Source organism: Siphateles boraxobius, unplaced genomic scaffold (genome assembly GCF_051911475.1).
Source record: "Siphateles boraxobius isolate OS27281-9 unplaced genomic scaffold, OSU_SipBor_1 51, whole genome shotgun sequence".
Lineage (NCBI taxonomy): Eukaryota > Metazoa > Chordata > Actinopteri > Cypriniformes > Leuciscidae > Siphateles > Siphateles boraxobius.
The window spans coordinates 978,952-995,159 of NW_027509153.1; the positions used below are offsets into that span (position 1 = coordinate 978,952).

Genomic DNA, 16,208 nt, shown 5'->3' on the forward strand with positions numbered 1-16,208 from the left:
GTTCATGCTAGAATTAACCAAACATTAAAGTAACACTGACCTGCAGTACATGACCTTTAAAGTAACACTTTAGTGCAATGTATGGGATTTTATGGCACTTGGAATTTCAAGTCATGACATTTCAGAAAAAATGGACATGTTGATTGAATCGGATTCAACTGAATTTCACGCAATAACATGTTGTGATGTTTACCGGAAGAAGATGCAGTAGAATTTCATGGCAAGGATTCTTGGAAATTTCTTGGAATTAAATGTCATGGGTTTGGGGGCATGGGGTGGAGTGTCATGACACAAGTTTCAAGGAAAGTCATGTAAAACATTACATTAGCATTAACAAGACATGCCATTAGAATGAAAGAATGATATAAGCCTTAACAAAACATTGTAACAATACTGACACATATGACATGAATATGAGAGTAATACTATTACTGCATTTGTTCAACATTAGTCTTAAAAAAACACTGGATTTCAATTACATTGCATATGAAGAAATGGACAAAGGCATACAAGGGAATACAGAAAGCAGCTCATTAATTTACACGGTCCGTGTATCAAAAAGCACCATTCTGCCCCATGTGAGGCTCGAACTCACGACCTTCAGATTATGAGACTGACGCGCTGCCTAACTGCGCCAACGAGGCATGTGCTCTGACTCGGGTGAGCGGTGAAGCCCTAGCTTCTAGATCATCTGCCATTCGGTGTAGGTCCAAAAATGCTGCTCAACACCGGCCGTCATGTCAGGATGGCCGAGCGGTCTAAGGCGCTGCGTCAAAGCTGGGGAACAATAGTCCAACAAAGGTGGGGAAGAAGGGAAGAAAAGGGGAAGGAAGAAAAAGAGAGGGGGAAGAAGAGAAAGAAAAAACGAAGAAAAGAAAGGATGAAATTTGATGTTCAAAGATATGCCTTCATTAGCATAGATCTTATGATACATTTTCCGGTTTCTTCGTGTGTGAAAATCACGCATTTATATCACACTGTTTTCTATTGCAGGTGTGCACCAAGACCGGGGTTCGAATCCAGCTAAAGACAACTTTTTGTAATATTTATTATTTGAATAAATAATCATTATTTTTGAATGCATACTGTTCCCGTTTTAATAAAATATACATATTTAATTTGTTTGTTGTGTTTTTTGATATTCTATCATGAAAAATAATGTTATTTGCATTATTATGCAATGAACAAAGATGCAAATCATTAATTAGTAACTTATATGCTGTAAAATGTTTCACAAGAATAACAAAATGTACAAATTATATTTTTTATATACAAATGTTATATTGTTGCAGTGTACTGATAAAATATTGTTATAATAAAGTAAAAGTAAATAAGCTAAATTTTTTAATGCATACTGTTCCAGTGTTTATAAAATATACATATGTAATTTGTTTGTTGTTTTTTGATATTCTTTCATTAAAAAAAAAATGTTATTTGCATTATTATGCAACGAACAAAGATGCAACCCATTAAATAGTAACTAATATGAAGAATGTCTGTCACAAGAATAACAAAATGGACAAATTATCTTTTTAAATACAAAATGTTATATTGGTGCAGTGTACTGATGAAATATTGTGTTATATGAAAGTAAAAGTAAATAAGCAAATTCTTTTTGAATGCATACTGTTCCAGTGTTAATAAAATATACATATGTAATTTGTTTGTTGTGTTTCTTTGATATTCTTTCATAAAAATATATAATTGCCAATGGAACAGTGTTATTATTTAGTAGTTGTTGTATTATTATTGATCTGATTAAGTATTTTTTTAGGTTACATTCAAACAAGACACTTGCAAATCTGTTATTTGTAATGAACAAAGATGCAACCCATTAAATAGTAACTAATATGCTGAAAATGTCAATCACAAGAATAACAAAATGTATAAATTATATTTTTTATATACAAATGTTATATTGTTGCAGTGTTCTGATGAACTAGTGTTATATGAAAGTCAAAGTCAAAAAGAAATCACTTGCCAATTTGTTTTTATTTTCCAATCATGCCAACAGAACAGTAATGAATATTAAAATGTTAAATACTGGTAACATGTTTTAAAAATAAATAAATAAAATGAAGAGTTAAATAGGTTTTCAAAAACAAGAAATAAAAAGTTAAAATGTTAAATAACGTTAAAAAAAAAAATTAAATAATATTCAACAAGTATTAACTATTTAAACAACTGTTTACACTATATACATGATGCTATATACATGAAAATATATACATTATTGGAAATGGTTCTCCGCATTTCCTCCAACCACACCTCTTTTGAAACAGTCTCAGTCTGTGGGCAGTACACCCTGCCCCTGTACTGGCTATGTCCTGTAGCACTTGTTTTAAATTGCCCACATTTTTTGCAAGTGTTGGCCTCTACGGTTCTCCTGTAGGGTCTCTTGGGCATGGCGTCTGGATTGGCAGCTGGTGAAGCGGGTAAGCGGGTGCCCTGTACAGCTGTTGGCTGTAACAGTGGCTGTACCATTTGCATCCCCTGGGCCATTGGGATGCCCTGGATCATTTGCACTCCCTGGAACATTGGCACACCCTGGAACATTGGCACAGCCTGGAACATGGGCACACCCTGGAAACCTGGTGCTGATGGTATAAGTATATTTGGTACCATCTGCAGTGATGCTCCAGATGCAGATGGTGTCAGCAACGTCTGACTCTGCGCTGGTGCCTTGGGTCTGAGAGGGGGTCGCCCAACAGAAGTCTGCCTCTGCTTTGCCTGACCAGCTGTACTCTCTGGTAGCTTGTACTGGTGCTGCTCCCCTGGTTGTTCTGGCTCAGTCCGTAGACGTTTGGCTACCTGGAGAGGCTCATGAGCTTCAGGGAGGGGCTGAGGCAACTGAATGCCCTGAAGCAGCACAGACAGCTCCTGCTTTTTCTGTCTTTTGTTATACCACTGAATCAGAGTGTTCTGGTTAACCTCCACCAGCTGCATGGATGTTCCTCCCATCACCAAGCTGTTGCCCAGTACAAGCTGCCTTATCCTGCGATAGTCTTGCAGGATCAGAGACCATCTTGACAGGGCTCCCTTGCCTTTTCTTTTGGGGCTTGGGTGGACAGTGCAAAGTCTGATGAAGATGGTCTCCACCAGACGGCAACAGTCAGGCCACTGAGCAGGTGCGCTGCTTGCACCCAGCACACATCTGGTGGTGCTCTCTACACCAGGGTGAGTGGGCTTCTTCGGGACCTTGAAGCGTCCACTCAGCAGTCTCTTTCGGCATCGACTGTCATACACCACCCGTTCCTTGTCCCGGTCATCCAGGTTCTGCCAAAGAGCAATTATGGTGTTGGCTTCCTGGTTGGTCAGGCTGAGGGCTGTGTGGTCCCGGAGATCCACCAGATATTCTGCCAGCTGGTCCACTTGTTGATAACCCGGGATATTTTGGTAGTCAACAGCCTATTAAAAAACACAAACATGCAATACAATTATTACATCACATCTGTCTAATGCATAATTCCATAACTGATTGTGTTATTTTCCTGTTTATCACCGTAAAGCACTGTATAGTACAAAGCAGAGAGCGCCATTCTTGACATTTTACAAAGCACCAAATAAATAAAGATGACTTGACTTGATGTGTATTTGCAGCTTACAAATGAATTTAGGCTGTACTTTTAAATGTAAAATATGTGGAAAGTCTGGATTTAAAGCACTGGATGTTAATTCATCATAATTATTCTAGTTAATTTGAAAGACATACAAAAGAGTATTATTTACCGTCTCTTCTTCATCAACATCCTGACCAGCATCCTCTGGCTCTGAGGGGAGAGTTGAAACAGATGTTTCAGAGGGAACAGGTGTGACAGCAGTCCCTGAGGGTCCAGGTGATGAAGGAGACTGTGTGAGGACAAGTTTGGGGTCAGGGATCAGTGAAGGGGATGTGGAGCCCAGTACAGGTGTGGCACTGCTGGTGACCAGGGTGGAAGAACCCAGTGTCAGTGTGGAAGAGGGTGGTGACAGAACAGCCTCCGGATCTGCTATTGTGTGATCCTCGCTGATGTCACAGAAGCCTTCATCTTCATCTCCCTCCTCCACACTGAGGTCCTCAATGAGCTCTGCTGTCTGCTCAGAGTCAGGATTCATGTCCTGCAGTGCCTGACCAGTCTGCTGGAACAGATACTGCACTCCAATGAGCTCACCTGAAATAAAAACAATAAACAAACGGAAATTAAATAGAATGTTGTGTATCATATTTGATACATTAGGCTTTTGTAGTAGCTCATATAGTGTGAGAATATAGAGCTCATCGTCAAGGAGAAAAAAAACAAAACAGTTTTATTTAGAGGCCCAACACGTTTAATTATGTGGGCAAAACATGAAATGAAATGCAATACAATGATGATTGGGAGAAAAGTCTGATGATCATTTTGATATTTACATGTAACATGATTTTCTAATCAAGTGAACCCAAGCTGCTTCAGTCTAGTAACTAGTCATTAAATATTAGTAACAATATAAAAGTTATTCTTACAATTACTTTATAAAATCAGTAAAGGTTTCACAATGAAAAGAAACGTGAAGCACGAGCTGAAGGTGGACACTTTTACAATTATACTAAAAGACTATAATCAATCAGACGACAGAGGCCAGGTTTCCTAAAAATTTTTGATCATGTTGATCATTTAGAGTCCTTTAGAAACTTGCATATCAATTATGATACAATCGACTCTATAGGGTTAAATCTGACATATAGACGGAGGTTACACAGAAATTGCAAGTTGATAAAATAAAAAATATATAAAATAATTCTCACCGGTGTAACATGCAGGGGGACAAAACGTGGGGACCACTTTCCTGCCAAACAGCTTTTCATAATTGCCGTTTACACAGTGAACAAGTTCTCCTGTGTAACTGCGCAAAGCTGATGGCTCCGATGACAGGGAAGCAGCCTCCCGGTCCTGGTTCCACCGGTGTAGACCCTCCAGCAGATAAATCTGAAAGTTCAGACTGTTTGCACTGGTCCCTGTAAATAGACACAACAGTGTTTAGGAGGTGTTAAAGGAACACACAAAAACACTTAATGCTCTTTCTTTACACATGCACAGTGTGTGTGACAAAGACAATACCTGGGATGAAACGGTTCAGGTGTAAATGAAAGGACTCGAGAGAAGTGGAGCCTCTGGCACATCTGTAGGTCTTCAGAAGCACACCTCCCTTGTTTAGGCTCCCTGTCTCTGTATAGAGCACAACACCAGGGGGGTCTTGAATGCATTTCACATGCTTCTTCTGGACATTCCAGATGTGCTCCATCCTTTCTCGGTCCAGGAGAGGAACACCCAGGGAGTCTTTGCCCTTGCTGCTCAGGAGCTCTGTAAGCAGCCGCTCAAGGAGAAGGATGGTAGTCTCCTCTCCACAGGTCCTCCTCCGGCAATGGAGTGCCAGCTCATTCCTGGTAAGATGCTTGTTGACATCTTCATCTGTTAGCGCAGGCCAACCCTGGGATATCAACAGCTCTCTCTTTGCTTTGCGAAGCATAGAAACATCAGCCGCATCCCACTCAAAAATGCACGCTGACAGCCGTGACATGAAGATGGGATACAGCTGATGGGCATCAGTTGTACACCCCATGGCAATCCTGCGCATAAAATGCCAGATGTCCAACCGAATCATGAGATCAGGCCACCCTCTGAATCTGGTTTTCAGCTTGGTCTCACCAACATCAGTGCAGCAGCCACAGTCCACGTACAAAACAGCAGGTGGATCCACACTAGCCTGCTGGTACCTTTTCACCAGACCATCGACCATCATGTCCAGTCCTGCTCCTTCCTGTGCTGTCAGCACACTCATGAGCACCTGACCAAACTCATTGCCAACAGAGGTAAGCCAGAGTCCCGTTCCCCTTGCCGTCCCAGCCAGCTTCTTAGTGATCTGCAGTAGATGACAGGAAGCATGCAATGCAATGAAACATCACACCATCTAGAATATGATACTCATGCTCTGATAATGATATAACAGTAAACACCATAAATTAACAAAAATCCCCTGCTAACCTTTTTAGTAGAATCCATCTTCAAGACTGAACCATACGTAGATGTTATCCTTGCATGGATTTCATCCAGCCTTGTCAGGATGTCTTGGCTGTACACGGTGAGCAGCCACTTGCAGCTTGGGACCACTGTAGGCTCTGGGGGTTCCTGGAATTGTATTTGCAACACCCCGGGTCGTTTGAGGAAGTCCACACATTGGGTGGTGTACCGGGCCATACGCTGGAGCCACTCCTCACTGTGGTTCTCACGCAGCTGTTTGATGACCCGCGTGGGACTGTTGCCTAGGCCACGCTCACGCAGGAGCCGAATGACTCTCATATCACAGGCATACCTTAGGAAAAGCAAAATCCACACATTCATATATTTTACGTAATTGATTTGTAAAGTATTTGCAAACATATGTGATGATGGGCTATCAACTGGATGTGGAATTAAAGTGTACTTACTTCCGCGTGAGGATGACCCGAAATTCAGAGCGATGGCCCAGATCCAGCTGTTGCAGGACAGTCTGACTCCAGGACACATGCGAGGCTTTACACTTGGTACAGATGAGGGTTTCTGTGACCATGTTGTACATCCTATCGATGTCCAGAACCTGCCGTGCCCTTTTGTGCAGACCGCCTCCGGTCAGCTGATGCTGCCCGCAGGCAGAATTGGGACAGAGAGCCTTGATCTTCCACAGCTTGTACGGCATCCACAGCAACGGAGCATGACAAAAAAATCTGTCTGGAGCTGGAGCCTGGTTGTAAATAAGTGCTGGCTGTGGTGGGTAATACCAGAGCTGTAGGTTGTCTCGAAGCTCTGGTTTTCCCTTGGGCCCCATTTTAAAAAGCCTGCTGGCAATCCACCTGTGATCCTCTGGTGGCAAAGTGTCCGACCACAAACGATGCAGTCGAACTGCAGATGCATCTTGCAGTAATGCCCCCGAAGGAGTAGTCTGTGAAGGAAAAAGACAAAACATTTAGTCTAGCAGGTCATTTATTTAATTACCGCTTTATCTATCCAAGACTACCCTCATATAAAATAGAAAATATTGGATGTCAAATACGTACTTAAGGTTATAGAATAAAATGTATACATTTGTTCCAATAGTTTTCAGAATTGTGTCAGCTGCTAGCACTAATTTGTGTGACTCTACTGAGTTGTGACAGTTAATATGCAAATTCAATTATTTTGGACCAATAAAATTTGAAATTACTTACCGAGACAACATGCAATGAAATATAATATATGTTGCATATATAACAAGAGAAAGAAACAGTCATAACTGTCCAATAATTTTAACTAATCCTAGATGGAATTATACAATACTGTTTAAAGGTCTATGTTCAGTAAGATTCTTTTTGTTTTTGAAATATGATTAAAATACAGTCAAAAACAGTAATAGTGGGAAATAATATTGCAATTTAGGATCGCCGCTTATTTGAATCTGTTTTCAAAAGTATTTACAGTTTTTTTCAATCGCTAACAAGCGCTTACCCATACTTCAGATACTTTTTCCTAAACTCTTAACACAGACTCACACCAACAAAACACAATTGGCCAAATGGATAATTTTCTTCTCAAGAACACATTTTGTTACAGATTTTTATGATTGTTTACACACTAAAATAAAAATTTCCACGCAATTTGCAAAATTCTACTCCAATGAGCAAAACCCCTCCACAGATTTGCACAACATTACACACAATGTCTGTTTTACCCTTTTAGCAAAACATTACACACAGTGATTTGTAAAACTCTACACACATTTTCACACCTTAGACACAGATAAGGATTGTGAGGTTACTTCCTTGTCATTACAAAGCCCCGGATTGCCATTGACCACACTAATGAATGAATTGGATATGCACATCCATCAGGAGTGGAAGCAGACATGTGCTAATTTGAAAACGCATCACTCAGGAGTGCTATAAAAGGCAGCAGGTGAGTTCACCTGTCTTCAACAAAAATGGAAGGAGCTAGAAGAAGAAGAAGAAGAAGAGTGAGAATAAGAGGGGGGCTCAAAGAGGAGATGAAGGAGGTAGAGGAAGAGGAGAAGGAGGTAGAGGAAGAGGAGAAGGAGGTAGATGAAGAGGAGAAGGAGGTAGAGGAAGAGGAGAAGGAGGTAGATGAAGAGGAGAAGGAGGTAGAGGAAGAGGAGAAGGAGGTAGAGGAAGAGGTGAAGGAGGTAGATGAAGAGGAGAAGGAGGTAGAGGAAGAGGAGAAGGAGGTAGAGGAAGAGGAGAAGAAGGTAGAGGAAGAGGTGAAGGAGGTAGATGAAGAAGAGAAGGAGGTAGAGGTTTTCAAAATTGCGTGTAAACAATTGAAAAAAACTGTAAATATATACTAACTCTTCATTTCAAAATAGAACACATCTTTCTCTGCACACACTAACTTTACCAAAACACTGGAAATCTGACTCAGAATGAAATTATTCTGTCAAAGAATAACACTTGTTTTCACTTCACAAGGTACATGCAGTCAATCAAAGTACTAGGGTTTCAAAATACTGGCTATTGTATTACAAAAACTTCATAGACTTTTGTGTTTCAGTTTTACAGGTATTTGCATACAAAACATGCAATCCACCATTTTTACACTAAATGTATTGGTTGGGAACTGTATGTCCACATGTACAGTATTCCAGTAAAAAGCAAATCAGTTTTTTTTCCCTTTACTGTTTACCAGCCTCTCTTAGCGAAAGACCGTGGTTGATTACATGGTCAATGAGAGTGGCACGAATTTCATCACTGACTACTGTTCTTGCAGCCTTTGGAAGTCCTTAGGCCTGCTCTTCTCCCTGGCCCTGCTCCTCTCACTGCACCTCTCATCTCTCACTGCACCTCTCACTGCACATCTCACTGCACCTCTCACTGCACATCTCACTGCACATCTCACTGCACCTCTCGCACATCTCACTGCATCTCTCACTGCACATCTCACTGCACATCTCACTGCACCTCTATCTGCACATCTCACTGCACCTCTCACTGCACCTCTCACTGCACATCTCACTGCACATCTCACTGCACATCTCACTGCACATCTCACTGCACATCTCACTGCATCTCTCACTGCACATCTCACTGCACATCTCACTGCACCTCTATCTGCACATCTCACTGCACATCTCACTGCACCTCTCACATCTCACTGCACCTCTCACTGCACCTCTCACTGCACATCTCACTGCACATCTCACTGCACCTCTCACATCTCACTGCACCTCTCACTGCACATCTCACTGCACCTCTCACTGCACATCTCACTGCACATCTCACTGCACATCTCACTGCATCTCTCACTGCATCTGTCACTGCACATCTCACTGCACATCTCACTGCATCTCTCACTGCACCTCTCACTGGGCCTGCTCTTCTCCCTGGGCCCCTTGCTCTTACTCTTCCTCGTCCAGACATTACAGTGTTTGTCTTTTTCTGTTTCCAAAAACATCACTCCTCAAAGTCCTCCTTTTAATGTATAAGTGTCAATGTAACAGAAAAAAATAACCCCTGCCACTGAGTCTAAGCCAGACTGGAATCAGCTATGGTTGGCCCAATTTACCCAACATAAATCAGGTGTGTGTCAATTATTCAATTGTTTGTTTATTATCAGCTGAGATATATTGTTTTTGAACTGATATCATTGAAGAAGCCGAGGTTTTTATACTGTATCTAAGGTTTGGAATATTGTTTTTGCTATTGTGGGGTGGTGTGTGTTAACATTTGTAAATACTACAAAAACAATCCATAATTTTGTTGGGAGGTATAGCTTGTCTGTTAAGAAAATGTAAGCATTGTGGAAATGTGTTCACTGACTGCATATTGTGTGAAAACTGTATATTATTGCTCTTAATTCATTATGATAAGATTTCCTGCATACAAAATATATTTCTAAAAAGTGCACAGATGTGGAATGTGTCTTAGAATGCAATGTGGATTATGCCAGTACTTACAGAGACAGTGGTGCTTGGTGTAGGGGCACTGGACACTGCTGCGCTGGGTTGGTCAACAGCCTGAGATGTTTCCTGGAATACAAAATATGTTTCTAAAAAGTGCACAGATGTGGAATGTATCTTAGAATGCAAGTTTCTAAAAAGTGCACAGATGTGGAATTTGTCTTAGAATGCAATGTGGATTATGCCAGTACTTACAGAGACAGTGGTGCTTGGTGTAGGGGCACTGGACACTGCTGCGCTGGGTTGGTCAACAGCCTGAGATGGTCTCCTAGCCACACTCAGATTTGGCTTTGCAGCAGCAATGTGGGACCCACCAAATCTTGGTTTGGTAAACTAAAAAAGGGCAAAACAATTTCAATGAAAAGACAAATTGAATTGTAACAGCACATTGGCCAAAAATATAATAAAATGTAAAATGAGAAAATATCTATTGATCCTATCATTCATTATATAACTAAAGGACCTGCTTTCTTTCTTTAACTTATTTTTTTGTCTGTGTATTACCACACTCTACTACTTATACAGATTGAAATAAGCACAGTTAGAATAGAAAAATGTGTGGGAAGGTATTGCTAGAATGTGAGTATATAGTAATTTAACAAGTACCTTTTAAAAATGACTTAAAATCAAAAATAGTTTGCACATAGTTTGTAAGAGAAAGTGTTTATTAACAGTAATGAAGGTTACCCTTGAAATGGCAACAAAGCAGATTCATGATGACTTAATTAATAATACGTGTGTAATTAATTGTGCATAAGTGGAATGTTACCTGAGAAATACAGAATGAAAGGCGTAGCTTCAGTAGCCAGTTGGAAAAATCAAGAGAGATGCCATGAAGGACGCGAGTGTCCTTTAACCCATAATGGCAAAGCCCAATTAGAGAGGAAGAGGAGAATGCAAGAGCAGAGCCCAGAGAAGAAAGAGAGATCACATAGGTTACATTGTTCTTTCACCATTTTACTTGATCTAAACCAACCTGAGACAGTGAAACTGACCAATAAGCAGACTACAGCCGCCCCTGTACAAGGTGTCACAGCTGGCAGGTAGGTGTAAAAACATACCAGCCATTTCCACTGAACTTAAACCTTTATATTAAACGTATATTAAAACTGCAATTATATATATATAAAAAAAATGTTATTACCTTTGACAAACTTGGTATAATTTTAGAAGTAGGCTGGGGTGGGAGCTGACGCTGACTCTGCGCCATGACCTCCTGTGCTGGTCCAGTAGCGGCAGACTGTTGTTCAACAACCCTTGGTGCTTGTCCAATAGAGGCTGTGGCCTGCTTAAGACAACCACAAAAATACATAGGCTACAATAATTGTTGAACGAGAAGAATTTGTTCAGTAAATTATACATATATAAAAAAAATACAAGTTACATCTTTACATTGTTACCTTTTGAGTGTGAAAACCACATATGCACTTTGGGACCGCTCCGAGCAAGGTTGTCTGGCCGCGAGACTGCATCGGACATCTTTCAATCTGTAAACATTATCACACATATAACATAGAATACATGTATTTCTAACTTATCAGTATGAATGCCACATTAATTTATTGTAGTCTGTCATTTATTTTTATTCATGTTCTTTGAAGGGGAGATACAAACTGTAAAATTAGAGATAAAGAGTGAGTAAAGTTTGTATCCTCCTTTAAAAGAACAAGAGAGGAACATTTCACACCTTCAAAAAAACATCCATTCACTCAACATCCCCACCCCCACTGCCTCAAATCTCTGAATCTCCCAGTGCAAAAAAAAAGGTTTTTTTTTTACATAAATAAACATAAATCTCAAATACCTGCAACATTATCTACATACATATCTATAAATAATGATGACATTGAATTAAATGATTAGGATTACAATTATTACATCATGCAAAGGTGACAAAAGCACACTCACCCTTTGGTACACGTCATGCCACTTTTTCTGTCGAGGAGCTGGCCTGTTACCCTCATTTGATGGCCAAACTCCTGTGCTGGCAAACTTTTTTAGCCTTGCAATCCAGTCAGTATCTGACATGGCTTTATGGGATTTTTTGCCAGACATTTTTTTGTTGGGGGGCTAACGGTTAGGTTATATCGTTTTGAACAAAACTACTATAATACAAATTATTTCTTTAAAAAAAGCACACATATTTACATATTTACGATATTTACAATTATAATATATACAATTATATACAAATATAAAATTACATTGTCCGAAAATACAGTTAAAGTTACCGAAAAATAAGTTTCGCAGTCCTCCGTTAAAATGATGATGCCTGACCTCCGTGACAGTGATGCTCGACGTCTGAACTTTTTGACCTCTGACACGCCCCTCAGGATATGTCATTACTTCGTACACCTTCGGCTCAGTTCGGCAACTTGATTGACACTCGGCTAGCTTCCTGACTCCTCCTCCTAGCGGTGCTAAGCGTAAACGTGCCATCGACATTTCCTTGTACTCTGATTGGTCAAATGTCGAAAATGATAAGGAAAAAGTCAAGAATGGCGCTCTCTGATTGGCTGCAAATGTTATAATGTCGAGAATGGCGCTCTCTAATTGGCTGCAAATGTTATAGCGCGTCGACGTGATTGGCTGTGGCGTTCAACATTGTTCAACATTATCCCCATTTTGACGGACTATCCTTCGGCAGCTGGCGTTCAAGTCCCAGTCTCCCCTGTAGGCGTGGGTTGGAGTCCCACTTCTGACAAACCTAACCTTTGGCTGCGGGCTGAAGCTAGAGTCTTTAACCCTCTGGCAAGTTTATCCAGAAATGCAGTAATGTTGACAAAGCACTGCAATTCAGTTCATGCTAGAATTAAGAGAGGAACATTTCACACCTTCAAAATATCCATTCACTCAACATCCCTCATTTGATGGCCAAACTCCTGTGCTGGCAAACTTTTTTAGCCTTGCAATCCAGTCAGTATCTGACATGGCTTTATGGGATTTTTTTCCAGACATTTTTTTTGTTGGGGGGCTAACGGTTAAGTTATATCGAACAAAACTACTATCAATAAAAATGATTTCTTAAAAAAAAGCACACACGATATTTACAATTATAATATATATACAATTATATACAAATATAAAATGACATTGTCCAAAAATACCGTTAAAGTGACCGGAAAATATGTTTCGCAGTCCTCCGTTAAAATGATGCTACCTGACCTCCGTGACAGTGATGCTCGACGTCTGAACTTCTTGCCCTCTGACATGCCCCACCTGATATGTTATATACACCTGATATGTATTCGTACACCTTCGGCTCAGTTCGGCAACTTGATTGACACTTGGCTAGCTTCCTGACTCCTCCTCCTAGCAAGGCCGGCGCTATGGGCGGGCCTTAGGGGGCCGAGCCCGCCTAGAGAGCTCCTGTGCCACCCCTCCATCCAATTTGCATTTAATAAATTATTTTAATAATAATAATAATAATTTACGTGCAGTATTTATATATTTATTGATGTGTATTTAAGTGCAATGTTTGACTTATAGGCTAATCTTATAAAAAAAAACTCCCGGAAGTTTGACTGATTGTTTACAAAAAAGGGGTTTCCCGCTGAGCCGCTCTGACCGTGTCAGGGTTACATCATCCAGATCACCATCTCCGCCCACTCGTTCCCTTTCACCCAACCAGACTTTTCCCCGTTCATTATCCCCTGAGTACTAATCACCGTCACCTGTGTCCCATCAACCATATGGACTATAAAACACTCACCTTCACTGCAGTCACTTGTCTGGTCTCGTCATTCCATGGCTCACAGACTTCCCGATCACTTACCTTCTACTTACCGTCGCTTCACTCATCTTGGATCAACCCATCCGTACCAGCCATCGCCATGCCACCTGCAAGAGAGGGAAAGAAAGAGAGAGACTTAAAACCACAGCTAAGCTTCATTGAACTTTCTATGTTACTTCTTCTCACCTGTTATCTCCGACCGCATTCCTTCTGCAAAATAAACACTGATAACTTACCATCTTGTCTGATTCCTCTGTGATCCGTGACAGAAGACCAGACCACAGAAAGGAGTAAATATGCAGAATCAGTTGGATTTAGAAGAGGATTCCTCAGCGGCTAATCCTCCGGTCGCCGCGGCACTCTTTCCACCACCTCCACTTCCGCAACCTCCCGCTGCTTCGTTCACTGCCTCTGCGAGTCCCATGGCCCGGCCAGCACCCTACTCTGGTGAGGCGGAGAACTGCAGTGGGTTTCTTCTCCAGGTATCCTTGTATATCTCCATGAATGAGCATCAGTTCCGTAGGGATACCGCCCGGGTGGCTTTCATTATCTCACTGTTATCTGGTCAAGCACTTCGATGGGCACAGTCATTGTGGGATTCAGATGCCCCGGTGGTCAAATCCTTCTCAAGTTTTAAACAGCACTTTAAAGAGGTTTTTGGGCAAACAATATCAGAACTGTCCATTCACGACCAACTCTATAACCTCCGTCAAGGAAATTCTTCAGTGAGTTCGTATACGCTTCAGTTCCGCACACTAGCCGCAGCTAGCGGCTGGAATGAAACCGCCCTTATCACCGCCTTTCGTCATGGTTTGAATTCCAACGTCCGCCAGCTGTTGGTGGTGTATGAGGACAGCATGGGGTTAGAGAATCTGATCCAGCAGACAATCCGTACAGCCCAGCGTCTCACCGCTTGTGATAGGTTTGTACCCACTGTAAGTTCTCCGCCTCCGGCGCCTTCAGTCACTCCTCCAGCACCAGTTCCAATGGAAGTAGACTCCACCCACCTTTCTACAGCTGAACGCCAGCGCAGATTTCAACATTCCCTCTGTCTATACTGTGCTTCCGACAAGCATCTCCTCAGTTCTTGCCCTGTACGACCTCCGCGACAGGCGGTAAGTGCCATTCAACTCTCCCCGAAGATTGAGCCTCTCACACGTACCAGAGTACATGTATTAACCTCCTGTGTTTGTCTCCCAGCGCAAGCCCTCATTGACTCCGGGTCTGCGGGGAACTTCATATCCACCCAGTTTCTCCAAAAGTTGAATATTCGGCGACGCCGTCTGTGCCGAGATCTTCCCGTCCAAACCATACAAGGCAAGCCATTAGGTCGTGGTCGAATTCGCCATTATACACCCACTCTAACTCTTCGTATCGGCTGTTTACACTCTGAGGAAATTTCTCTTATGGTGCTGGAGGAGTCCACCGCGGATATCATCCTGGGACGTCCCTGGTTAGTACAACATCAGCCGGTACTCCACTGGGGAACTGGAGAGGTACTCCGTTGGGGTGAAGATTGCCATAGATCCTGCCTCAGTTCCATCCAGAAGGTTCATTCTTCGTCCCGTTCCAAGTCACCCGCGGGGGAAACTAGAGTTCCTGTCTGTTCTACTTCGGTGGAAAGCCCTGAAGTCCAAGTTCAAGGCGAAATCCCAGTGGAGTACCAGGCGTTCCAGGACGTATTCAGTAAGGAACTGGCAACCAAACTACCTCCACACCGGCCATGGGACTGCGCCATCGACTTGCTACCCGGAGCCACCCTTCGCAAAGGTCGTATATATCCTCTGTCCATCCCGGAACAGAAGGCCATGGAGGAGTATGTGAAGGAAGCTTTACATCAGCAGTTTATTCGACCATCTACCTCCCCTGCCGCTTCGAGCTTCTTCTTTGTGGCCAAAAAGGACGGAGGCTTGCGGCCCTGTATCGATTACCGTCATCTTAACTCTCAGACTGTCAAATTCAGCTATCCCCTTCCTCTGGTACCTGCCGCCCTGGAACAGCTGCGTGGTGCACGCATTTTCTCCAAACTGGACCTTAGAAGTGCGTATAATCTGATCCGAATCCGGCATGGAGATGAGTGGAAAACTGCCTTTGTGACCCCCTCGGGCTACTACGAGTATCAGGTCATGCCTTTCGGACTGTCCAACGCTCCTGCCGTCTTCCAAGGTCATATGAACGAAGTCCTTCGAGAGTTCCTCAACCGTTTTGTAATCGTCTACATTGATGATATACTCATATACTCTTCTTCTATGTCTGAGCACCATCAACATGTCATCCAGGTCCTCGAGAAGCTGAGAGCACACAGGTTATATCTGAAGCTGGAGAAGTGCGAATTTCACACCTCTACCGTTCACTTCCTGGGTTATGTCATCAACCAACAGGGCATCCAAATGGACCAGAGGAAGGTGGAAACTATCCAGAACTGGCCACAAGCCTCCTCCGTAAAGGAACTGCAACGATTCCTGGGGTTCGCGAACTTCTATAGACGATTCATCCGGAACTACAGTCATATCAGTGCTCCCCTCACTTCTTCCCT

At 42.2% G+C, this 16,208-nt stretch overlaps 1 non-coding gene across 1 annotated transcript; it reads right to left on the minus strand.

Annotated features, from left to right (window-relative positions):
* Positions 1-570: 570 nt before the first annotated feature.
* On the minus strand, positions 571-644 carry trnam-cau (transfer RNA methionine (anticodon CAU)). The gene has a single exon. It is a non-coding gene; the product is annotated as a tRNA-Met (tRNA).
* Positions 645-16,208: the final 15,564 nt, after the last annotated feature.